This window comes from Lissotriton helveticus, chromosome 10 (genome assembly GCF_964261635.1).
Source record: "Lissotriton helveticus chromosome 10, aLisHel1.1, whole genome shotgun sequence".
Taxonomy (NCBI): Eukaryota; Metazoa; Chordata; class Amphibia; order Caudata; family Salamandridae; genus Lissotriton; species Lissotriton helveticus.
The window spans coordinates 378,748,883-378,776,040 of record NC_136071.1 but is presented as its reverse complement, the minus strand read 5'-3'; the positions used below and the strand labels follow the sequence as shown (position 1 = coordinate 378,776,040).

The following is a 27,158-nucleotide window of genomic DNA, read 5'->3' as shown; positions in this document are numbered from 1 at the left end:
AGCCCCATGTGAAAGGGCTTGTGTCAGTCTTACGCCTGCTGTGAGGCAGGCGCAAGATTTTGACGTAACAGCGTCCTAAAAGTGACGCAGTGAAATCTCATAGATTTCACTGCGTCACTATTACGAGGTTTTTTACGGGGAACGCCCCCTCTGCATACATTATACCTGACGCAGGTATAATGTGGCGCAGGGGTTTAAAAAGTGACGCATCTACCTAGATGCATCATTTTTTAAATATGGCGCAACAAGGCACATGTTTTATGCCGCCGATGCGTCACAAAAAGTGACGCATCACCAGCGCAAAACTGACGCAGGGCCTCATAAATGAGGCTCTGAGCTTCTTTGCTGTTGGTTTGTGTCATGCTTTTTGATAATGCTTGGTATCTACATTTGCAAGATAGAGGATTTTTATTTTGTCAAATAGTGAGGTTTCAGTAGTGAAGTTGAATGGTTGTACATAGGACCTGCGCTCTGTTTCTAAAATGTTATTACAAAAACGATTTTGAGGCAAATCAATGGGTTTCAGTAGTGAAATTGAATGTTTGTACATAGGACCTGTGCTCTGTTTCTAAAATGTTAATTAAAAAACGATTTTAGGGCAAATCAATGGGTTTAAGTAGTGAAAATGAATGTGTGTACATAGGACCTGTGCTCTGTTTCTAAAATGTTATTCAAAAAACGATTTTGGGGCAAATGAATGGCTTTTACATTTTTGAGAAGGAATAAATAGTGTGTGCATGATTACATAAAAACATTTGAACCTTTCACAATCATGTCACCTGTGTTACCTCAGATTAGGAAGCAGACTGAGCTTCTTTGCTGTTGGTTTGTGTCATTTTTTTGGTAATGCTTGGTAGGAATGTTTGCAAGAGAGAGGAAATGTATTTTGTAAAATAGTGAGTTTTCAGTACTGAAATGGAATGCTTGTACATAGGACCTGCGTTCTGTTTCTAAAATGTTATTCAAAAAACGATTTTGGGGCAAATCAATGGCTTTTACATTATTGAGAAGGAATAAATAGTGTGTGCGTGATTACATAAAAATATTTGAACCTTTCACAATCATGTCACCTGTGTTATCTCAGATTAGGAAGCAGACTGAGCTTCTTTGCTGTTGGTTTGTGTCATTTTTTTGGTAAAGCTTGGTAGGAATGTTTGCAATAGAGAGGAAATGTATTTTGTATAATAGTGAGTTTTCGGTACTGAAATGGAATGCTTGTACATAGGACCTGCGCTCTGTTTCTAAAATGTTATTGTAAAAACGATTTTGGGGCAAATCAATGGCTTTTACATTTTTGAGAAGGAATAAATAGTGTGTGCATGATTACATAAAAATATTTGAACCTTTCACAATCATGTCACCCGTGTTACCTCAGATTAGGAAGCAGACTGAGCTTCTTTGCTGTTGGTTTGTGTCATTTTTTTGGTAATGCTTGGTAGGAATGTTTGCAAGAGAGAGGAAATGTATTTTGTAAAATAGTGAGTTTTCAGTACTGAAATGGAATGCTTGTACATAGGACCTGCGCTCTGTTTCTAAAATGTTATTGTAAAAACGATTTTGGGGCAAATCAATGGCTTTTACATTTTTGAGAAGGAATAAATAGTGTGTGCATGATTACATAAAAATATTTGAACTTTTCACAATCATGTCACCTGTGTTACCTCAGATTAGGAAGGACACTGAGCTTCTTTGCTGTTGGTTTGTGTCATTTTTTTGGTAATGCTTGGTAGGAATGTTTGCAAGAGAGAGGAAATGTATGTTACCTGTGTTTCCTCAAATTAGGAAGTGGATTGTGCAGATGAGGTGAGGCATGTCCAGGGGCGCAAAGGAGTTGAGGCCTGTGTCCATGAGTGCAATTGAGAGGACTTACCTCCTCTGACCCTTAGACCAGCATTATCTAATCTGTGCCCCTTGGACAGGCCTCAATACATTGAGTATAATTGATGGTAACAGGGTGCAGATGAGATGAGGCGTGTCCAGGGGTGTAGATGAACAGAGGCCTGTCTAATGGTGCAGATGAGTTGAGGTCTATTCAGGGTTGCAGATGAGGTGAGGTTTGTCCAGGGGTGCAAAGGAGGTGATGCCTGTGTTGAAGAGTGTAGTGGAAGAGAGGTCTGTCCAGGGGTGGAAAGGAGGTGAGGGCTGTGTCTAAGAGTGCAGTGGGGTATAGGCTTCATGAAGTGCAGTCCAGTGCACTCTTAGACACCGGCCTCAGCACCTATGCTCCTCAGGACAGTCCTTACCTCATGTGTACAATCTGCTTACTAATCTGAGGAAACACAGGTGATATGATTGTGAAATGTGCAAATATATTTTTTTAATCATGCAGATACTATCTAATCCTTGTCAATAATGTAAAACCAATTCATGTGCCCGAAATATTTTTTTAGAATTATATTTAAAAAACAGAGATAAGGTCATATGTATAAGTATTATAGTGTTTATATTGTTTGCTTATTGTCATTTTTTTGTTGTTTGGTAATAGTGGTCTATAATGATTTTTTTTTTCCACAGATTAAAATCAAATTTCAATAGTAAGGAAATATGCCCTCAAGGCAAAGGAGACGAAAAGATGCTAAGCGGAAAAAATAAAAAACAGCAACGAAATTAAAGCAGTCTCCTACAACAAATACTTCAAAAAACAGGAAAAAAGCTCCTGGTAAGACAACTAAGTCTTTCTTACGGAACATATGTAGATCAGAAAAAAATGTTGGACAGAATGTAGAAAAAGAGAAGGAGAGAGCAAATTTTAAGAGGAAGGAGAGATTCCCCAAAAATGTTACTACTGCAGCAGGAGACAATAATATGTATAGGAATAGAAGGCAAAATCAATTTAGGGACATTCGTAAACGAATGTTTCGCAATAGGGTGGTTTTAAATTTGTTAAAAAATATTAAAAAAGGTAAACAGAGATCTGCTTTTTATAAGAAAAAGAAAAGTGTAAAGAAGATTGTTGATCAGGCTTTTGAAGTTAAGAAAAATTTATTTATTTTAATATTCAATAGAATTAGGACACTTAACAAGACAATTGATGTTTTCAAATCAAACAGTAAATTGAAAAGAGTAATTAATCGGACTAATTTTTGTAAAGTTTTTTCTGGAGAATGGATGCACAGTTCAAGTTGTGAGCCATTTTTTAATGAGGAGAGTTACTTTCAGGAGAATGATTTAGTGCATGCAGTTGACACCAGTGGTCGAGCATATGAGGTGAAAGATGGTTGTCCGATTGAAAAAGAGAAACTTGTGCCTAGAGAACCAGAAGAGGTGTTAACTGATGACGTTTTAGGGAGATGTACTAAGGGTCCAGTGTACACTTGGAAGTGTAGTAGTATTTGTAGTGTGCGACAGGAATCAATCGATTTGTTTTGTAATTTCTTACGTACATATAGTAAGAAAATTCTAAAACAGAAAATGAAGATGTTGCAAGACTTAGATCCTTGCAGAGTGAGAGAAAACACAGGTTTGCAAGGGCATTCACTGGCTTGTCTTTCTACAAAAGTCTGTCAGAGTGTTTTTCATCATTTTAGGATGTTAGCAGTGCATCATAACAAAATGAGGAAATTAGGGAGAAGGTTGTATTATGCAAAAAGTCCAGCACTTAAGCTGAAACAATTAAACAGTGCTCTTTTGCATGGAACTGAATTAGATGTGAAGAAGATTTGTGAAGAAATTGAGATTTGTTATTTTGGTAAAAAAGAGGACAGTGTAGAAATTGACACAGAAATTCAAGGTAATGTGGAAGACAATGTACAGATTTCAAGTACAGAAAAGTTTGACCAGGAAATTATCAGGTTTAAGGTGAAATCAAGTGAAAGGCCGAATTTTACTTGTGTGTGTTGTCGACGAACTCATTATAAGCATCAAACTAGATTAGTTGATTTATACGTAAAAAGTGAAAAGATAAATAATTATGAGTGGAAGGATTTTACAACTTATTTGTGGGTGGAGAATTCTTTTGATTTGAGTTCTGATCAGCGTATTTGTAAATATTGTTATGATAAATTAAATCAAAACAGAATGCCTGCTAGAGCTGTTCATAATAATCTGGAATTGGTAGACATTCCTCCAGAATTGATGGATTTAAATACATATGAGTCTATTTTGATTCAATGTATCCATCCTTTTCAGGCAATTGTTCGCATGGAGCCTAAGATAGGAAAATTGCCTCCTTCAGATTTACAGAGAGGATTAAAGGGAAGAGTTGTTTATTTGCCTCTAGATTTCAAGAAAAATATTGATACAATTGTTGTAGAGAAAGTGGAAGAGGAACCTCTGGTTATTCTAGTTAATGGGGTTCCGACAAAGAGTAAGAAAAACTGGCAAGATTTAGTGGATGTTAGGAAAGTCAAAAGGCAACGTTGTATTTGGTCAAAAACAATGAGTACTACAAACATGTATGTGTTGGAGCAGAGGAAACAGCTGCAGATGAAGACAATGATTGTTCAGCTGGCCAAATTGAAAAAGTTGATGTGTCTAGAAGTGAAGAAATATATGAACATTATACTGTTCATCCTTTGCATTCCAAAGAAGTAATGGGGAATGCAATTGACTTGTTTCAAATGAAATCAGCAAAAGGAAGTCCCATTAGTGTATGGGAAGAAAGTTTGGAAGCTCGTTGTTTTCCACAGCTATTTCCAACAGGTCGCGGTGGACGATATGACGATCGACCACTTCAAATTCCAGCATCTGAATACCGGACTTTAAGATTATATGCTGAAGATCCAAGGTTTCGTCAATGCATCCCATATTTGTTTCATCTACTATATGAAAGTGACTTGTCTGGGCTTTCCTTTGCAGTAAACCATATACTGAAAAGTGGAGCACATCTGCAAAATGTTTCGGCGAGGGACTTTATGGAGAAAGTCAATCTGCAAGACAATATTTTGGAATCTCATCTAATCAATCTCATGGCATGTCAGTGTGGTACAAATGAGTATTGGTACCATCGTCATGGGGAATTGAAATGTATGCTAAGAAACTTAGGAACTCCTACATGGTTCCTCACTCTTAGCTGTGCTGAGTATGCATGGGATGACTTACTTCAATTTCTACGAGAGGCAAATGCAAACATACAAATTATAGAATTCAAAACACCTGGAGAACTGTGTTCTTTGGATCCAGTGAATGTATGCAGATATTTCAATGATAGATTTGAAGCTATGATGTCTTTCATTACCAACAAAAAAAATCCTCCCCTTGGAGAGGTTTTGGATTTCTTTTGGAGAAAGGAGTATCAAGCAAGAGGTGCTCCTCACATACATATGTTGTTATGGATTAAAGATGCACCCAAATTTGGAACAGATTCGGATGAAACAGTGATGAGTTTCATTGAAGAATATTCAACATGTGCTGTTCCGAAAACTACTGAGGAAAACAGTTTAAGGCAACAAGTTTTACGCTTTCAATCCCATCGTTGTGGGAAGTATTGTCGTAGAAAATTCAAAAACAAGGAAAAGTTCTACACAAAATGTCGTTTCAGCTTTCCACGACCAGTGATTTCTAAAGGAAGAGTAAATAATTTGATGTCTTCTCTACGACATACTGTGATGAGGAAATCACCCAAAAATACATACAATTTAAAAAGAAACAAAGAATCCAAGTACATCAACGACTACAACCCAGTGATTTTGTCCATGTGGAATACTAACATGGATATTCAATTAGTTGCTGACAACTGTATTGCTGTGGCTCGATATGTGACGTCTTACATCACAAAAAAAGAAAAGACAGAACTGAAGGAAATATGGGAGGATATTTCACATGAAAAGAGTCTAAGCAAGAAATTATACAGTTACAGTCTGAAGATGTTGTCACATCGAGAAATTGGAGCATATGAATGTTCTGATCGATTGTCATCAGCAAGTCTATATGCCAAATCTAGAACCATCATTTGGGTGAGTCTAGGTCTTGCTGCAACACAAAACCGAGTTTTGAAATCTGTACAAGAAATAGAGTATTTGGCGGAGAAAGAACCAGAAAGTACAGATATTTTGAAGACAAACATGTTGGATACATACTATCCAAATAGAAGTCCTTACCTTGAGAACGCTTGTCTCTATGAAGTTCTGCAAAGATATATTTATAAGAGGAACATCTGAGAAGATATCAATAATGGAATATATGCTGTCATTGGATGTGAAGGATGTCTAGTGAAACAGAGAAAAGGCCATTTGATTAATCATCGAAAATTGAGTTGCGAAAATCCAGACAAAAGGGAATTCTACTACTTGGCTCTTTTGCAACTCTTTAAACCATGGCGTACAGAAGATGAACTGCTTGGAGATTTTCTCTGTTATGAAGACTCTTTTAATGCAACCAAGGATACCATAGAATGTCCTGTTTTTCCAAATTATCTGCAAATGTTGAACGAAGAAATAGAGCAAGAAGCAACAATTGCTGCAGAGATTGCAAGAGACAGTTCTCAAGACAGTTCTCAAGACAGTCAGAGTTCTACTTCATTGAGTCAGGATCCACTAGGAGGACCAATTATTCAAAATGAGGCTGCCACTGCCATGGATGAGGTGGAAAGAGCTATGGAACAAGCTGAAGAGGATGTAGTTAACTTAGAAGATTTGGTGAAACAACTAAACATTGAGCAGAAACAGATATATGACGAAGTCACAGAACAGGTTGAGCATGGATTTAGTCATGAGAAAAAAGAGTGCTCATGTACATCATTTAAGCCTGTCCGACTGTTTGTGAGTGGAGAAGTGGGAACTGGAAAAAGTTTTCTGATTAAAGCAATTGCAACTTATTTGCAGAAAAGGACTGAATCAGCGTTGTCTTGTGTTGTTACTGCACCAACTGGGCTTGCAGCCCACAACATTAAAGGGATTACTTTATATCGTTTACTGATGCTACTAGTTGAGTATGATAACAAATTACAATACCACAAACTATCTGGAGATGCTTGTTCTGAAGTTTCAAGAGTCCTGAAGAAAATGAAACTTCTTTTCATTGATGAGGTAAGCATGGTCTCAAATCTAATGCTTGCTTTTGTGCATTTGAGAATGCAAGAAATTCTTAGAACAGACTATGATGTCTTATTCGGAGGAAAACACATTATTGTTTTTGGAGATCTACTGCAGTTGACTCCAGTGAAAGGACAACCAGTGTTTAAAATGGTCACGCATGAAGATACCAGGAAGTGCCTAGGAAGCATTGGAAACGTTAATATATGGTTAAATTTCAAATATGCAGAACTACTTCAAAATATGCGACAGGCAAAGGATGAAGATTATAAAAATATTCTACAAGATGTAAGAATCGGAAAAGTAAGTGAGCATGGGAAAGAAACTTTACATGCACGATTAATTTCAAATTTGTATCCAAATGAAAACATTCTTCCAGAGAATATTTTTAAGAAAATTAACGAGAACAAATCTGGAATATGTTTGATGCCAACTCTGAAAGAATGTTCCATTTTCAACAACAAAATGTTAAAGTTAGAAAATGAAGCGATTGTGAAACTGGAAGCTGTAGATAAAATAGAGCATATGGGAGCAACACTTATTTTGTCTGAAAATTTGAAATCAAAATAGGATTCATTAGAGAAGAGTATATCGAAAACTGCTGGTTTTGAAAAGACTCTGAATGTGTGTTTAAATTGTCGTATCATTTTGAGAAGGAATTTAAATGTTGAAAGAGGTCTGGTAAATGGAGCAATGGGTCATGTTGTTGGTTTTGTGAAATACAAAAATAGAGATGGAATTGAAATTTTAAAAATTACATTTGATGGCATTGACGAAATAGAACAAATTTGTCGTTGTTCAGCTAGATTTTTGCTTGTGAAAGACTTATATGTTCGCCGAAAACAGTTTCCTGTTTGTTTGGCATATGCGGTGACAATTCATAAATCTCAAGGTTTAAGTGTAGATAGTGCTTTGGTGAACAATGGAAGTTCTGTGTTTAAAGAGGGTATGGCATATGTGGCATTATCACGAGTCAGAACTTTATCAGGATTGTACTTGATTGAGTGTGATGAAACAAAGATTTGTGCTGATCTAGATTGTGTTAAAGAATACAATAGGTTAAGAAGAGAGTATGCTCCACATTTGCCTCAATATCCTCTGTTTGAAAAACGTGTGGTAGGCCGAAAAAGAAGAAGTGAGAATAATTGCAGTGAGGTAGTAGCAAAAAGACAAAAAGTAGATGAAACTGTAATTGTAAGTAGAAAGAAAAAGGATTCTGTTGAAGATGTTGTTGGATTTCAGTTTGAAAACAGTTCTGGTGTCAACTGCTATGCTAATGTAGTGCTTAATGTTGTTTTTTTTCTTCAAAATTTACAAGAACAGATTGTTGAAAATCGTTATCAAACATTCTGCTGTTTATTGAATTCTGTGTTTGAGAAATGTAGCAGTGATAGAGCAAAAATAGAAAGTGTTTCAGAAATTAGAAATCTTCTAGACATATGTGTAATGGTGTTTATCTGTTTTTGTTACTGCATCTTTAATATGCTGGAATGTCCTCTCCTTGTATTCTAATCTCGTGTGGGATTCTAGAATATGTGGGGAGTTCCTATTGTCAGTTAATGTTGTTAACCTGTGGCTGAGGTTATTAATAAACCTACTCTTCAACTAACTTAAGTTCCTGAATATTTATTGCTGACCTGGAACACAACATTGTTTGGCGACGATCGGGTGAACCCCTACCTCAACACAGGCAGGAAAAGAACGTCTCTCCTGCTCCTCCAGCGGCTGTTATAAAAAAAAAGGAAGCGAAGTCTTCCCAGCGGCTGTGTCACGAAGAAGGAAACATGCGGTGAGGAGTTTGGTGGGCGGAACAAATTTAGAATGTGTGCCGAAAAGGATTTAAGGAAAATAATAAGGAAATAATTTTGTGAACGTTTGTTTCTCGCGCATGCTCTCGAGAACATCTGACGTAGTCTGATCTGCGTACTGGAAGCTCTGCGTCACTGACGAAGGTGTGCGTTTCAAGGCACGTATACGCTGCGTTTCAAGGAAAGAATTCAGATTCTTACGCTGCGTTCCATACGTCTTCAAGGAAAGAATTCAGATTCCTACGATTGTGCGCTTCAAAATTAGAATACAGAGCGCTTCAAAAATGGAATGCAGTTTCATACTCTGTACTCTTTATGACAAAATAAAGCAAATTGCTTAACTCAAGAACAATAGAAGGAAACTAAGCTTTTAATTAAAAAAAAGGATTGTGATGTCAGAATGAAAGACTGGAGAATAGAAAGTCAAGAGATATAAAAAAAAAAGGAAATTTTCTGTGTATAAAAAAAAGTGTTTTAAAAGGAAAAGTAGACATTTAAAAAAATATATAATACTAAATTATTTATTATTTAAAAGGATCACAAACATATACATAAAATATGCAGAATGTAACTCAGCCTGCTTTCTTCTTGACGACTCCAGGAGAACCGAATGTAAAGTGGAAAAAATGGAAGAAGATATTTGCAAATTATGCGAGAGTGTGCGGAACTAATTTGAGTGCGGAAAGGAAACTTGCTCTTCCTCTCCATTGTTTGGGGGGGGAAGGTCAAGACGTTTTAGAACATCTTCCTGATTTATCTCCTGGAGAACAACGAAACTTGAATGAATATGAGATTGCGATTGCACAGCTTGATAAACATTATCTCCCGAGGGTCAGCACCATTATGGAACGCTATCATTTTGGATTGAGAGAACAGAAAAAGGATGAGACTGTGGAAGATTATGTTTCTTCTTTGAGAAAGCTAGCCTCTTCATGGTATTTTGGTCAGACTCTAGATGAACGGATTAGAGATCAATTTGTACTGAGGTGTGCACATGATGAAATCAGAAAAGAACTGTGGTTAAAAGATGAACCACCCCTTGAGGAAGTTTTGGCAATAGCAAAACAAGTAGAACATATGACCAAATGCGTTGGTGAATTGAAGAAGGAGAAGGAAAAAGGAATTTTAGATGAAAAAAAAGAAGAAACAAAAATTGAAGAAGTTGTTTGTCAAGTGAAGAAAAATGATACGTCAAGTGGTTTTGAGAAGGAAAATACAGGATCTAATCTTACAAGTCAGAACCCATTTACAGGACAAAGTAACAAATTTGCCTGTTTTAGATGTGGACAAATAGGTCATTTAGCGAATTCTTCAATCTGTCCTGCATTAAGAATTGTGTGTAATTCGTGTGGGAAGAAAGGTCACTATGCTAAATTCTGCAGGACAAAAATGTTTAGGCCTGAAATAACCAAGAAAAGATGGAGTCAGCCACAGACACAAGTTAGAACCATTACTTTTGAGATAAAATGTGAAATGACTGATCATCCTACTCATTTAGTAAAAGTAGAAAATGTAATGATTAACTTTAAATTCGACTCCTGTTCTCGCATAACTTTGATTGATGAAGAGTTGTGTAATACACATTTTGTAGGAAAAGTGAAACTGATGAGATCTGATTTGAGACCACTTGGGTATGGAGATAAACCAATTAAAATGCTTGGATGCTTTATGGCTGAAATAGAACTTGGGAGTAGGATAATAGTGGGTAAGGTTTATGTTGCTAAGAAGGGTGATACGTTACTGGGTTGGGTACATCAGGGCCAACTTGGTGTGTCATTGAATCCAAATGCTAACCCACAAGTACAGATTCAACAAGTAAATGCTAATGAAGTGAAAGAGGGTGGAGTAGATCTGGGAGGTATTTTAGCGGAAAAATTCCCAAAAGTGTTCAGGGAAGGTTTAGGTTGTTTGAAAGGATATAAACATCACAAGAGATTGAGAAAGAATGCTGTTCCAGTAGTTGCGAAAGTAAGGAGAATACTTCTGATGGAACAAGAAAATGTGAAAGAAGAAATAGATAAGTTGTTGAAGAATGGTGTGATTGAACAAGTGGAGGCTACTGAATGGTTAGCTCCCGTAGTTATTGTTAACAAACCAACTGGTGAGATTAGACTTTGCATTGATCTGAGATCATTGAATAAGGAAGTGGTAGTTGATAAGTTTCCTCTGCCAAACATTGATGAAATGGTGAGTACGTTGGAGGGGGCTAAATTTTTCACTACTCTGGATCTCGCTTCCGCGTATCATCAGGTTGTGTTAGATGAGTCCTCTCAAGATCTAACAGCATTCATCACTCCAATGGGCACTTTCAGATACAAAAGAATGCCATTTGGTCTTGTGTCCGCGGCTTCTGTATTTCAAAGGATTATGGCAAGAATTTTGAGAGGGTTATCTGGTGTGAGATGCTATCAGGATGATTTACTGATTTATGGAGACAGTGTTCAAGAACATTATGCTCGTGTGTGTGCAGTTTTGAAACGCTTGGAAGATGCAGGCATGTCGCTCAAGAGAAGCAAGTATAAATTTGGTGTACAAGAGATGAACTACTTGGGACATAGAATAACTGGTGAAGGAATTTATCCAAAAAAAGAGTTAGTAGACACCATTAACAAGGTAAAGGAGCCAGAGAACAAGGAAGAATTAATTTCTTTTCTTGGAATGGTAGAGTTTTACGGTAAATTCATTTGTAATTTTGCAGACAAAACTCAATCTTTGAGAAGATTAACTTCCAGAAATGTAGAGTATGAATAGACAGATGAATGTAAGAAGGAGATTGAGTGCATTAAGTCTGAGTTGAATAAAGCACCCTCTCTACAGGCATTTGTCCTGGGATTGCCCACAATTTTATTTACGGATGCGAGTGAGAAAGGACTCGGTGCTGTTCTTGTTCAGAAAAGAAATGGAAAAGACTTTTTGATTTGTTGTTCTTCTAGGTGTTTAAGAGGTTCGGAATTAAATTATTCCGTAATAGAAAAAGAGTCTCTCGCTATCTATTGGGCCTTGAGAAAATTGAAAAATCTGATTTGGGGAACGAAGGTATGCATTTTTTCGGATCATAAACCTTTGAAAGAAATTTTTGATAAAAAGGGTTTAGATGCAATTTCGTCTAGGATCAGGAAATGGATAGTTTCTCTACAGGAATTTGATTTCGTTGTTGACTACATTCCGGGAGTTTCAAATAAATCGGCTGATTGTTTGTCAAGGATGGTAAGTAAGGAAAATTTTGATAATGAAGATGACTTTAGTGAGTGTGATGACACCATAAGTGTTTGTGAAGTTACGGAGGGGGCAATTGAAGAGAAAGAATGGAGAGATGAGTTGGAGAATGACGAAGGAATTAAAAAAGTGATGATTTCACTAAGTGGTAAATCTCGGTTGGAGAAACCCTGGATGTTAGTTTCTGATGAGCTTTCAATACATTCTGGTTTTTTGACTCGTGGTACGAAATTGGTGCCACCTTTGGGTATCAGAAAGAAGTTATTGTCTCATGCACATTCGGGACATCTTGGAATAGTTAAAATAAAGGAGATTTTGCGGACGCAGTTTTGGTGGCCTGGAATGGATCTAGAGATTGGGAGATTGGTGAGGGATTGTCCGGAGTGTTGTGCTAGTGATAAGATATTAAAGACAAAACAGATGCCCATGGTAAAGAGAGTTTTACCAAAACATCCTTGGGATGAGTTGGCTATAGATATAGTTGGTCCTTTGTCAGGTGTTAGTGATACGCCTTATCGTTTGGTATTAATGGATTTGTATTCAAGGTGGATTGAGGTGAGTGCTGTTAGAGAAATTATCTCGGAGGAGGTAGTAAAGTTTCTGGATGTACTTTTTAGGAAGGAGAGTTTTCCTAATAGTCTTCTTTCAGATAATGGGGCACAATTTTGTTCGAGGGTGTTTGAAGATTACATGAATAAGTGTGGTGTTGTACATAAGAGATGTTCATTGTATCATCCCGAGTCAAACGGTTGAGAGGGTAAACAAAACCCTGAAAGAGGAAATTCAGTTAGCTAGGTCATCAGGGTTGAACTGGAAGTCTATTCTTCAAGAATGAATCAATGCTTATCGCTTTGCACCGCATTCAACAACTGGGAGATCTCCGTTTGAATTGTTTAAAGGGAGGGCTCCCAACACTTGGTTGTGTCCTGGGTGGATGGAACTTAATAAAGGATTGGTTGATAATGCAATTGGTGAGTGGCGTTGCAAGGAAGAAAGGAAACTTGATGAAAGAAAGTTGTATTTTGACAAAAGAAAATGTGTGAATGTTCAGAAGATTTTTGTGGGTGATCTTGTGAGAATAAAAGCTCCGGTCGGTTGTAGACCATGGTCAAAATATTCTGATGTAAGAGCTGTGGTGAAGGTGTTTAGGAATGCCTTTAAAACTGAGGATGGGAGAATTTGGAATAGGAGCAGAGTGGTTGTTGTTAAGTCAAGAATTCCTACACAAGATTTGTTGTGTGGAAGAGAAGAATTGCATCACTCTACTTTCAATTCTGTCAAGGGTTCTAATTTATCTTCATCCTCCTGTAGGAGTCAAAGGGTACGTAGACCTCCTGCTTACTTGAGGGATTATTAATTGTAAGACTGTTTTCTTTACTTGTCCTTGGTTGTTTAAGCTTATTGTTTCTTGTGTTTCTTTAGGAGGGAGATGTGTAATGGTGTTTATCTGTTTTTGTTACTGCATCTTTAATATGCTGGAATGTCCTCTCCTTGTATTCTAATCTCGTGTGGGATTCTAGAATATGTGGGGAGTTCCTGTTGTCAGTTAATGTTGTTAACATGTGGTTGAGGTTATTAATAAACCTACTCTTCAACTAACTTAAGTTCCTGAATATTTATTGCTGACCTGGAACACTACAATATGTTCTGGTCAAAATCAATTTTCACAGAATATTCAGCAGGATTGTCAGGAATTTTTAATGTATATGTTTGATGTTTTGGAAGATGAAGGTGTAGATATAAAAAATCTTTTTAGCCTTTCTTATCAATGGCAGCATGACTGTGACAACTATAGTTTATCAAGTAGTACTAGAATAGACACTCAAAGATTTATGTTTGAGTTTACCAGACTGCAAATCAGTGCCTTTTAATAATCTAGTTAAAGCAGCTGATCACAATATGGTGTGTACCCAATGTAAGTCTGCAATGCTGTCCACATTATTTTTACAAACTTATGGTAAATATGTGATTTTAATGTTCCAACGATGTAGACCTGATGGAAGTAAATTGTCAACTTCTATTAAATATTTTGTGGCTTCTCAGTTATCAATTTCAGGAAGAACCTTTGCAACTGTAGCTATTATTTATCATGACGGTCCTTCAACAACATTAGGGCATTACACATGCTATTTAAAAAGTCGTAAAGGTTGGACCCACTGTAATGACACTCATTTGACTTTCAAACAATGTTTGCCTTTTGACTTAAAAAAATCATACCTAGTGTTTTTACAACCAAAATTTAAGTAAAGGTAATTGGCCTATGAAGACGGGAGCAGTTAATAAAGGTTAGTTTGCTGTTTAAAATTATATTCTGAGTAAAAGTGATCAAGATAATATAAAAAATTGAGTTGTCATATAGGTACTGTAAGTGGATCTCATAGTAAGTGATATCAGTATTATAGGAAATGATGAACATGAGTGAGTCAGAGATGGAATTACGAATATTTAAATATTGTGAAAATGTTGTATGAGCCTTTCTTTCAGAACATCGGAAAAACTGTAATTTCAGAGTTTCTTTTAATTAATTTGAAAATATAATGATACATCTGACACTATTTGGCCTTAAGGAAAAGTGAAGGAATGAGCAAAGAGTCATGACTGAAAAAAAGGAGTATATGAATATCATGAAAATATTTCAGATGTTCTTGGAGCTTTTCTTCTAGAAAATCGATGAAATTGATTTTTTAGTGAACAGCAGAGTACTTTCCAACGAAAAGGACCTTCATGATATACTATTTGGCCTAAAGGAAAAGTAAGTATATCAAAGATTAGTGTACATTTGTGATTTTTAAGTTTAGATGTTTTTTTTTAAAACACAATCTTTTTGATTGTGTTTTTTTTCCCCGCTGTCATATGATGAGTAGTTTGAACTAACTTTTTTAAGTGAAATTCAATATATTCTGAGAACAGCAAAAATAAACTATGTAACATGTTGTACAAGTTATTCTATAGTTTGTATTGTGTAATTTAAATTGTATTCCCATTGTCTCACACTCACTTTCCTTTTTCCACCCTCTTTCAGCTCTTTTTACTCACTCATAATGTCTTTCTTTCACTCTCTTTCAGCCCCGTTCCTTTACTCCACTTCTTTCACAACCCCTCATACTCATTTCAACTGTCTGCATCCCCTCTCTCCCTTGCATAACTTTTCAGCTTTCAGTCTCTCTGCTTTACTTCCCTTTTCCGTCTTTTCCTCCTTTGCTCTTTTAGTAATTCCTCTTTACTCACTCAGCAGTATTGTCGCACTCTATCACTATAAATCACCCACTCTCCCTCGCTTATCTATGTTTGCTCCTTTCTTTTGACCTCTTCTCTCTATTTTCCGTTCACTACCTCTATGTCCTCAGTCCCTCACTCTCCTTGTGTTATGTTCACATGTGTTTATCTACCTTCTATCATTTCTCTTAGAACAACTTCACTGCTCCTCTCTCATCGTTCTTCAACCCATTTCTTTTAGTCCGGTTCCATTACTACCCCTCATTTCCTATCTTTCAGTGTCCTTCTCTTTACTTTCATCACTGAATCACTTTCTCTCAGTACCACTGCTTTAGTCCTCTTCTCCTCTCTTTCCTTCTTTTGCTCCCTTACTCATTTTTCTTTCCTCACTCATTGTACTCCACTTCACTAAGTCCTTCCCTTAGTCTCTCTGTCTACTAACTTCCTCACTCCTTTTCCCTCAATCCTTCTATATTATCCTCTCTCCCTTCATCCCTTCATCCCTTCACTCTATGACTCTCCTTCACTTACTCTCAGTTATCTTCCATTCCTCATTCTTCTAAATGCATCCTTAATTAGACTCCTTTCCCTCTCAGTCATTATCTTTTTGCTTACTCCTGTTTCCTTATTTAGTTTTGCTAACTCACATTCTTTTAGTATCTTTCTTACCTTCAGTTCATTTTTCTCTTCTTCTCTTCCTTTCTGTCAGTGAATCTATATGCCTTACTCTTAGTAATTTACTCTCCTTCTATTTCTTTTTCCCTCTTTTTGTCCTTCTACCTTACTTTATTTCCCTTTCTGTGTCCTTCACTCTTACTTTATTTCTAAATACACTGTTATGATTTTTAACCTCTTCATTTGTATCTTTTATTTTAAAATACATATTTTACTGATTATAACTTATTTTTTCTTCTCTCTTTCACAGATACAAAATGTAGCAAAAAAATGTAATTAAAGTTACATTTATTATATGGTTAGTGTGACTAAAAAAATGTAGTTTGTCATCACCCTTTGCTTTAACCTCACTACTATTTTCTCAACCTACTTCACTCCTGTTTCTTTACTCTGCTTCCCTCACCTATTCATATTCTCCATGTTTACTACCCTTTCCCTATTTCCCCTCCCACATTCAACTTCTTTCAGTCCCCATTCTTTACTTCCCTTACCCTCTGTTCCCTTCCTTTGCTCCCTCACTCATTCTCTTTCCCTTAATCATTTACTTCACTCCTACACCCCCCAACATACACACATACCTCTGACATACACCCCATACACACACCACACACACACCTCACACACACACACACAGCCACACACACACGACTCACACACCCACACATCACACACACACACACACACACACACACTCCACACACATACCCCCACACCCACACATCTCCCACACATATCTCACACACCCACACCTCCACCCACACCCAAACACCCCACACACCCACACCCACACACACACCTTACACACCCACACCCCCACCTACACCCACTGACTCCCTATAAGTCACCCACACTGCCTTACTTACCTTTCTTTCCTGTTTCACTCAGACTCTTTCAGTCACTCCTTCCTTTACTCTCTCTCTCTTTTCTCTCTGTCACTCCCCATGTCTTACCCTTATTCACTTTTATCCACCCTCTTTCACCCCTCTTTACTTACACTCACTGCTCTTTTCTCACCCTCCCTCACCGTTGTTCATTTATTCCGGTTCTGTCACTACCCCTCATTCCCCATTCTTTACTGTCCTTCCTATTACTTTCAACACCCACTCACATTCTACCAGTACCTCTACTTTAGTCTTCTTTTTCTCTCTTCCCTTCTTTCGCTCCCTTATTCATTTTCCTTTTCTCACTTACACCCTATTACACCTTCTCTGTTTTTTACTATGTAATAAACAATCCCTCTGTGTTGCTCCCTCTATCTCTTTTTCTCTTAACATTACTCTCTCTGTGTTCTTCCCTCATGCTCACTCTTTCTTTAAATTTTTTTTTGGGTGCGCACCTCGGTGCGCGCCCCGGTGCACGTACCGGTACGCGTACCCTGCAGAAAAAAGATTTACAGAGATTCTTTAAAAATATAGGTTTATTTTTATAAATTAAAGGTAGTTCTAAAAAGAACTGTTTTTTTATTCTTTTTGTTGTTTTATATATTTTTATTGTTTTTTGAACATTTTTTACTTTTTTTGGCTTTTCTGAACAGTTTTATATTTTTTTGTATTTTTTATGGGGAGAAACAAAAAACAGGGAATTGTAAATAGCTCAACTGGAGCAAAAAAAAAACAGAAAAAATTAGGGGTTTTTCGGGCACTTATGTTTATCACCAGCACAGATGATACGTTTTATACTTTCCTCACCATAGCAAAGTGTCTTTCCACATTATTTGCACACGATTTTAAAATCGGCAAACTTGGGTTGTATGGTAGGCATCGTCTCTCTTGCCTCTGAACCCGATGGAGTGGGTTCTTTGGATGTTGAGGGTCTGGATGTTGATGGGGGTAGCTTACTGCAGAGGTCCCTTACCTCTGCAGCAGAATAGTTGTTTGGGTGCAAACGCATCATGTGCCGAATCATGGTATGATTCCCGGAGGAATATTTTTTGTTAGGGTTCCCCCTGGACAGCTCAGCACCACAAATCAGACACTTCACCTTCGCAGCGTTGACTTTTTTTAAACCCCTTGGGATTTTGTAGAACTCCCATACGAAGTGCTCTTTTGGTTTGTAGGGCTGATCATCTTCAGGCAGGAAATGCCTTGTCTGTTCCTCCTCTTCATCATCCTCCTCCTCTTCTTCTTGACCTCCAATGTGATCTTCTGGTGGTCTTTTTGATGGTGGTGGTGGTGGTGGTGGGGCAGATGCTCCAGCTGCTGATATGACTGTAACCATCTCTGTAAGGAAAAAGCAGGTCTTCCTCACTCAAATAACAAAGTGAAAATGAGGAAAAAAGGTGGGGGCTTTCATCATTTGGAAAACAAAAGTGTTCTTAACCAATGAAAAGTGTTATTTTCAAGTCACATGACCAGGGCTTTCATCATTTGGAAACCAAAAGTGTTGTGAACCAATGAAAAGTGGTATTTTCATGTCACATGACCCGACGCGCTTACGCTACGCGCCCCGGGGCGCGCCCGTAGTCGCGCCCCGGGGCACGCCCGGGGGCGCGTTGCGTAAGTGCGTCAGGACGTTTCGCGATCGTATGCGCTTGCGTGCTTCCAGGTGCGCTTACGCTGTGCGTCATATGACGCATCACACGGCTACGCGATATGTCACGATGTTGTTTTCGTTTGCGGGAATAGCGCTAATGGGACGCTCACCGGTACGCGCCCCGGGGCGCGCCGTACCACTGCGCTTACCGGTGAGCGCATCGGTACGCGCCCCGGGAGCGCTCCGGGGCAAAAAAAAAATAATATATTACATAATTATACAATATAAAATACGTTATAAAAAATATTACATTTCATACCTATAGAGATTTGCTATTAAAAAACCTATGAAATTCACTGAAAAAACCATAGGATTCACACCAGTTATAGTTAGGAATTAGCATTTAAAAAACCTATTAAATTCACTGGAAAAAACCATAGGTTTCACACCAGTTATAGTTAGCTGGAAATTTTACTCGCATAAAACCATTGAAATTCCCACGTTATAGTTAGTTGGACTCACTATAACTTGCGCGTGCAATGCACTGCTGATGACGTCACATATTACATCACTCATGACATGGTCAGTGGCATCAATCATGACATCACTGATGACACCATCCAGTGAATGTGTGTACTTTTAAAAAATAAATATGTGTTATATATGTATATGTAAAAGTTGATGGAAGAATAAATGTTTAAATAAGGGTTTACATGGATGTTTGTTTTAAAAAAATTGATTGGTTCACTGGCTTATTAAGTGTATCTTAGTGTATACATATATTAGTGAGTAATGTTTAAATATTTAAATATAAGGATTAGTGTTTCACTTTGTGTATAAGTGGCTGCATGGGTTTGTGAGTAGCTACATGTGTATGTATATGGGTTATTAGATGTTTTTTTAATATCAATATGAGTGTCGATATGTTTGGTGGGGTATTACTTAGAACATAGATGCATAAGTGACTGACTCTCTGTTTGTATGTGTTTTGAAGACAGCATATGTGCAGGACTGTATGGGTGGATGACTGTGTATATGTATATGTTACTGACTGAATGACTGTCTCACTAGTGTATTTATCAGTAACTACATATGTTTTAATGTAGTATATGTGAATATTGATGTATATAAGTGAGTATATGTGAGAGTAAGAGATTGTAAGAGTTCCTGTTTAAATAAGTATGTGTTTCTATAAGTGATTGTTTAAGAGAGTAAGTATGTGTAAGGTTCCTTAGAAGTAAGGTGGTAGTGTGTGTATAGCTGTATATGCAAATAAATGGATGTTCAATAGTTTATTTGCATGTGTGAGTATGTGTGAGAGTATCTTTTGGATGACTGTCAGTGTGTAACAGGATGTATAGGTGTATCACTACATATGATGAGTGAGTATACGTATGAGTGACTATATAGAACTGTTGGTGAATGAGTGGATGTGTATATAGATGGTGGAATTATTGAATTGGTTGTTGTAACTGGTATGGGTATCTCCATTTTTTTGAAAATTTTAGTTTCTATTTTTGAATATGTGTTTTAAGGGTTACATTACAGTGAAAGGAGGTCTGTCACTGTATCACAAGGATGGTGTCATCAGTGATGTCATGAGTAATGTCACTGACCATGTCATGAGTGATGTAATATGTGACGTCATCAGCAGTGCATTGCACGCGCAAGTTATAGTGAGTCCAACTAACTATAACGTGGGAATTTCAATGGTTTTATGCGAGTAAAATTTCCAGCTAACTATAACTGGTGTGAAACCTATGGTTTTTTCAGTGAAAATATATATATATATATATATATATATATATATATATATATATATATATATATATATATATACATGTGTGTTTGTGTATATTTTCACTGAAAAATCAAAGGTTACAGAGATGTTACAATTAGGCTCAGATAAAACCATAGAAATTTAACAGTTAAAGTTACCTGAGTTCACTATAACTTATGCCCCTGAATGCACTGAGTGTTAAACATATATGCCAAGATGCCACAAAAGGTAGATCAGTATACTTTGTGTACCACTAATGAGTGATAATATTTCAAACATATAATATGTGAGTGGCTGTGAGACATTGTGTATCTGTATGTGAGTATATGCCTGAGCGACTGTTTAGATGTGTGAGTGAGTGTGTAAGGGGCTGTATTGGTGAGAAAGTGGCTGTGTTTAGTAGCTATATTTGTGAGTGAGTGTGTAAAGGGCTTTATTGGTGAGTTAGTGGCTGAGTGAGTAGCTGTATTTGTGAGTGAGTGAATGTGTGAGTGGCTGTGTGTGAGAGAGCTCTATGAGTGGCTGTATGTGTGGATGTGTGGGTGTGTGAGTGGCTGTATGGGTGACTGCATGAGTGACTATGGCTGAGTAGCTGGGTATGTAAGTGACTGTATGTGTGAGTGTGAGGCTGTATAGTCTCTGTAACAAAGAGTGAGTAGGTGTGTCCATGTCTGTATTGGTAAATGAGTGAGTGTGAGAGTGGCTGTGTGGGTGAGTATGTACTTTGTCATTGGCTGCATAGGTGAGTGAATCCATGTGCTAGTATCTTTATGACTAAGTGAGTGGGTGTGTGAGTAGCTATATGGGTGAGTGGCTCAGTGTCTGAGTGGCTGTATGACTGTACGACTTGGTATGTGAGTGGCTGTATTGGTACAGGAGTGGGTGTGAGAGTGGGTATATGGGTGTGTGAGTGGCTCTGTCAGTCGCTGTATAGGAGAATAAGTGAGGGTATAAGTAGCTGTATGTGTGAGTGTGTCTGTTTGAGTAGCTCTATGGGCATATACATGAATGTGTGAGTAGTTGTATGGATGAATGAGTGGTTGTGTAAATGACTGTATGAGTGAGTGAATGGGTCTGTGAGGAAGGGAACAGAGGGTAAGGGAAATAATTCTCTAGAAACAAGGTAAAAGTTGGTTGGTGTGTTTATTGTAAGAGAAACGAGCCACCGCACCATACACTGGCACAGAGGAACACCAACTGGCAATATACAGAATTAGAACATCTAAAGCCCCATGACAACAGGGAGGTTCCAGAGAAGGAACCCAATAAACACAAGCAAATACAACATTATCTTTTTTTACCCAAAGAAAAGTACAAAAAAACAGCATAGAAAAAAAACCAAAAGAAAAACAAACAAAATATAAAATTACCAAACCAGAAAAAGAGGAAAACATAACTAACGAAGTTTCCAAGGAAGACGTGTCACACATGAAGATTTTCTGACAGAACCAACTTCCATGGGACACATTGCAGATGAAGTACTCGGAGCAGAAAGAAAAGATTTTTGTACAGAATCAGAAGACACAGATTGAAACTCCACAGAAAAAACACCAGAGTCATCCATTTTCGCCTTATTTAACTTTGCAAAGATTCCACCAATGTCCACCCTCCACCATGACAGCGTTCTCACACACTTTCTCAACACGAACAGGTTCGCTGAACGAATCACAACCCTTCTTAACCGTCCTATAATTTTTTACACGCACCATGTCACCAGTAGAAATATTCAAAGACTTAACAGATTTCTTGTCATTATACCTGTTGGCCATTTTATCTTGAGCACATTTAACACGCACCTGCACTTCATCTTTATTAGTAGAGTGAGAAGAAAACTTGTGGCCCACAGTTCACAAAAGCCAGGCAGGGAAAGAGTAGAAGTGGGTAATCTTCCTCTGAGAGAAACAAACGGAGCAACTTTTGTGACAGAGTGCGGTGTGGTGCGATAAAACAAAATCATAGATCTCACAGCGTTCTTTACATCTAAACTATTTCCCTTAGCCCATTTTATACACTCCACAAGCACTCGGTTCATTCTCTCAACTTGACCATTTGTTTGAGGATGCCCAGCTGAACTTCTTAAGTGCTTTACACCAGATTCTTCCAAAAAGACCCGCATGTCAGCATTAACAAACTGCACGCCATTGCCAGACACAAGGCTTTCAGGAAAACCTTCCCCCATAAAAATTTCCCTTAGAAAAAGAATGGCACAATTAGCAGTAGGATTGGCACAAAATTTAACCTCAGGCCATTTGCTATGAAAATCCATCAGCACAAAGGCGAATCTAAGATGAAAAGGGAGAAAATTAAAAGGTCCAACAAGGTCAATACCAATTTTCAACCATGGTTTAGAAGGAAAGGGAATGGGCTGCAAAGGAGGAACAACAACTTTCAAACCTTTCTCTGCTGTAGCACATACACAAGATAGATTGACCCTTTCCTCCACATCACCATCCATTGAAGGCCACCAGTAGTGCAATCTCAACCGTCTCTTTGTCATAGTGAGACCAAGGTGACCCTCATGCGCCTTAGCTACCAGATTCACACGTAATATCAGTGGAGGAAAATATCTGTCATCCCTCATAACAACCCCATCCTCTATAGAAAGTTCTTCAGAAACCTTCCAAAAAGGTTGAATATGATAAGGCAAACTCCTTTCCTTTGGCCAACCAGCAACAATATAATCTTTAACTTTTGACAAAGTTACATAAGCATTCATGGCATCATGCCATTCTCTCTCAGAACAACCCACATTGTCTACAGCATCCAAAGTGGGAATAAAACAATCTTCTCTATCCTCCTCCAAATCTGAACCATCGTTATCCTGCAAAGGTAGTCTAGAAAGCATGTCTGCTGTACAATTGTCTTTTCCTGGTATATGTTTTGCAACAAACTGATATTTTACTGTTAGAGATCGCAGGTCACCCGGCCAATAATTTCACCATACACGTACCAGGCCCATATACTTGTTTCAATTTATTATATACCTTGATCAGGTGACCTAACACTCTACTACCAGTAACCCTGGTTCCTTCCTATTTATTCCTCATGTACCCGACTTACCAATCCACCGTTACGGGTACCTATTATCACAATGGATCCGGGAGCTAGCTGTAAAAGAAAAGCAGGCAACACAATACCAACTTTATATATTTCTCTTTTACTCATAAATGACCACAAACTACTGGAAAGTTTTAAAAGTTTATCTAGAATTCAGATTCAGAGAGCATACAATTCACTACCAAGAGGCAGTCAATAATTAAAATAACGAACAGCACATAACCATAAAGAAAGAACACTAAGGCAACCATTTATGAGTCTATAGGGAGGTAAGAACAAAATGTAATATGCTAAGTAGATTCGGGAGAGGATCACAAATTAGAGTTTTACTGTTTGGGAAATACTTCAAGAGTAAAAGATTGGAAATCATATACATCTATAGGAGGGGGAAAAAAATGGACCACGCTATAGTTCTAGCATCATTACTTCAAATCAGATTTGCAGGAGAAAATTATAAACCACATCTAAAATTTATAAACAGTATGGAAGAATGTGCTCTAAAAGGTAGGGAAACATAGGGACATACTATGGAAAATATAATGTATGACTTTTATAGTAGATTGCGGATAGCATGGAAAATGATCGTATGCAAAGGTATGTCTTTATTGAAGCAAAAGACAGAAAATAAAAGGTGCAATATAGAGTTTTAACACTATATTTACCTAGACTGGTGTGAAGACCAACCCTGGCCACGGGTCAGTTAAGGACAGGAAATACCCCAAGGAAGGACAGTCATCTATGGGACAGCAGGTGCAGATGGGACACCCCAGGACAGGACAGGAGAACCAGATTAGGATCAGGACAGGACCACCAAGGCACGACCAGCACCCGCAGTTCGGAAGCAACGCCTGCGCTCCACCCTCTCTGCAGCTATTAGTCAGAACCCCGATTGGGTTAGCGAACTCTCCAGCAAAGTGCTCCACCAGCACTTAAGGTTTAGTAAAACCTTAGAGTCTATGGTCAAATTCGGACAGAGTGCTCCGCAGCGCTCTGTATTCAGTCACCTATTGAGTGCGTTGGGTCAGTGACAGGTCAGCTATTCAGACAAGTCGGACAAATTCTCTAGCTAAACCTAGGCTAGTTATACTGTTTTCGGGTCAGTGTACCACCCCCCAAATGTTGCAAGTGTCAGAATCCCCAATTTCGATTGGTCTCCAGGTAGGATAAGCTAACACACCAATCACAATTTACGTCTACAAAGCCTGCATTCTATCGGACCGCCTGGTGATTTTGGGGTTCTCACGAGATATTTGACAGAATACAATAGAAAATAACAATTGTAGCGAGTTAGGAACAGTTCAGCTCCATCTTGCTGGGTTAGAGGTTACGTTCACAGGAGCATCTTGACTGTGGCTGCCAGCTGGCTGAGTTCCACTGCTCAAGGTTGCCTTCTCTCTGCCTGCGCGACATGCGCAGTAGAGACTTTCAAGATGGTTCGCGTCTCCCTCAGACCCCCAATATCGCGGTACATGAAAAGTAAGCGAAAACAAATTAATAACATAGAATATAAATGAAATCATCGTATATCATGAATAGCGGCTCTATACCTCTTACTATAAAATATACTATGTCATTAAAATTAGTGCAAACGAAAATAACACAAAAGCGTCTGCACAAGCTTCACCACGTTAGGACACAGACAGCCATTTTTAGGAACAAGGGTTACTTGAATTAGTACACATAGGCAAGCGTCACTATGATACACACACATCAAAATTAAAGGGAAATTAGTAAGTCGTACAGTTTGAGTTATAGGATTATGAATTTTTCAAGGTTCTTGATTACAAGCAAGTCGCGTAATATGCGAAATCTTGCTCTATCAATCCCCTCTTTGATGATATTTACTATCATCACAAACTAATGGAACCAGATGCCAACTTTTTAAACTTTGTGCATTTCCATTTCTTCCAACATTCTATTCAATTTCTCTTTCACATCTTTATTAGGGTGAGAATTTTTCATCTTTTTGTAAATCTGATTGTTTAAGTCTTCCAATTCAAGTTCATCCACACTTCGTTTCACACCTCTCTTATTCACAGTGTATTTCTTTTTGTGTTTGCGGCATTTGCAACAGACAAATATGAGAAATATGACGAAACCTATCACTCCAATTGGCATCAGTACCTTAAACAATAAACCTTTACCTAAATTAGCAAACCAATGACCTACAGCAGAGAGACCATCAGTAAGTCTCTTCCAGGCACTATCAACCTCCAGTGGTTTGAGTTCTTTTTCCAAATTTGTAATGTTCTTTACATATTTTTTAATTTGTACACTTTTGTCCGGTATGTAAGTGCAACAATGTTGCGCTTTCAACATCTGGCAGACTCCGCCCTCTTTTGCTAATAAGGTGTCAAGCGCAAGTCTGTTCTGCAAAACCATTGATCTGATCGCAACCATTTCGGTATTGACCAACAGAAATCCATGAGCTGTGTCAGTAGACAGCACATCCACTATTGTGGATAATTTGCAAATTCTGTGTGTGTTCAGAACCACTGAACAAAATACAAATATTAGTGGAGGGTCAAAAATACGAATTTCAAAGAAAACGACTATGTGAGAGAACTAGTGGCAGTAGTCCACTAATCAGGGTACATCATTCGTGGTTTTTGAAAAATACCCATCAGTAGCTCTTCCTTGGCGCCCTTTTCATCATGTGGGTTCCTTCTAACCATGAAGGATGGTATTTTAGTATGGTCAATATTGACAGCATAAGGACCAGTGATGGTATGACTGGGTCGCAGGGGGCTACTGAAAAGCAGTGCGAGGGGGTGTGATAAAGTGCAAAAAGTGCAGGGTAGTGATATATAAAATTAGATAGCTTTGAGGAAAATGTATTTATTGCAGACCTCAGAGTTTCTAAGAATTAAAAAGAGCGAAATTGGTAGTTTCACCTAATAGCTACCAACAGGTTGGTCGACATGTTTCAGCAGAATTTCGGATCACAGAGGTATCCACTGCATTCCTCAGGACCTGTATCGCTACTGCTAGTGTTGTGTTGGAAGAGTAAAAAAGAAAAATTTCACCTGGGTATTAGTGAAGAATCATTCTCCCAGCTGAGAAGTCCGGTGGAGAACAAACATAGTCGAGAACAAAGGAAAAACATACAATTAGTATACCTACGGTATCCAAAACAATTTCATGGTATACCATATCTATAAAGAGAATCTATAATGCAATCCTCTTGGTAGTACTTTTATTCCTACATATAACCACAATACCTTGATATGATATGTAGTAAGACTCTCACTTACCATATTGTGCAGGAGAGTACTGCCTCACCTCACCTGGCAGACAGCGCAGGTAATTGAAGCACCGCTCTAGTGTAAAAAGAAAGACATACAAAGACACGTCAGCAACAGCTGACTTCACACTTAATCACAGCTTTTTCTGGTGTTTTTGGCGGGTCAAAATAGGCCAATATGCCCTAGCTTGGGCTTCGGCAACAGTTAGTAATATGGCACTGGCAAGACCTTCGTTGGCAGGGAAGGGTGTATTTTGTCAGTTGTTCTTTAAAGAAGAACAATTATATTTGATCACAAATGGGAGCGTAAGCGGCATCTGTATTAACCCAGATCACCGCCTTGTGGTAACACATGATTGTAGGGTGTCTCCCTGAGTAATCTGAATGAGCCACTGCGAGAATCACAGAAGAAATCCCCGCTTTTAGCAGTATGTCTCAGTCAATGTGTAGTCGCGTTTAAACTGACACGCGAATAATCAATAAGTAGATCGGATGAGTCACAGAGAAAATCTCAGCGTTTAGTGGCGTGTCTTAGTTCGTGTCTATTAGCGTTTAGACTAACACGCGATTAATCAGTACCCCAGATCTTAAACACAAGCGGTAAAGACAATTTTATAACCCACCGCGGTTGATTGACCACAGTATTTCCGCTTTGTGTTGTCTGCTCGCGTTTAGACTAACACGCGATTAATCAGTGCCCCAAAACTTTAGTGCAAGCG

At 38.0% G+C, this 27,158-nt stretch overlaps 1 protein-coding gene across 1 annotated transcript in view; it reads right to left on the bottom strand.

Moving 5' to 3' along the window:
* The window catches only part of LOC144784067 (uncharacterized), a 625,465-nt gene that overhangs the window by 285,072 nt on the left and 313,235 nt on the right, over positions 1 to 27,158 (bottom strand). The window lies entirely within an intron of this gene.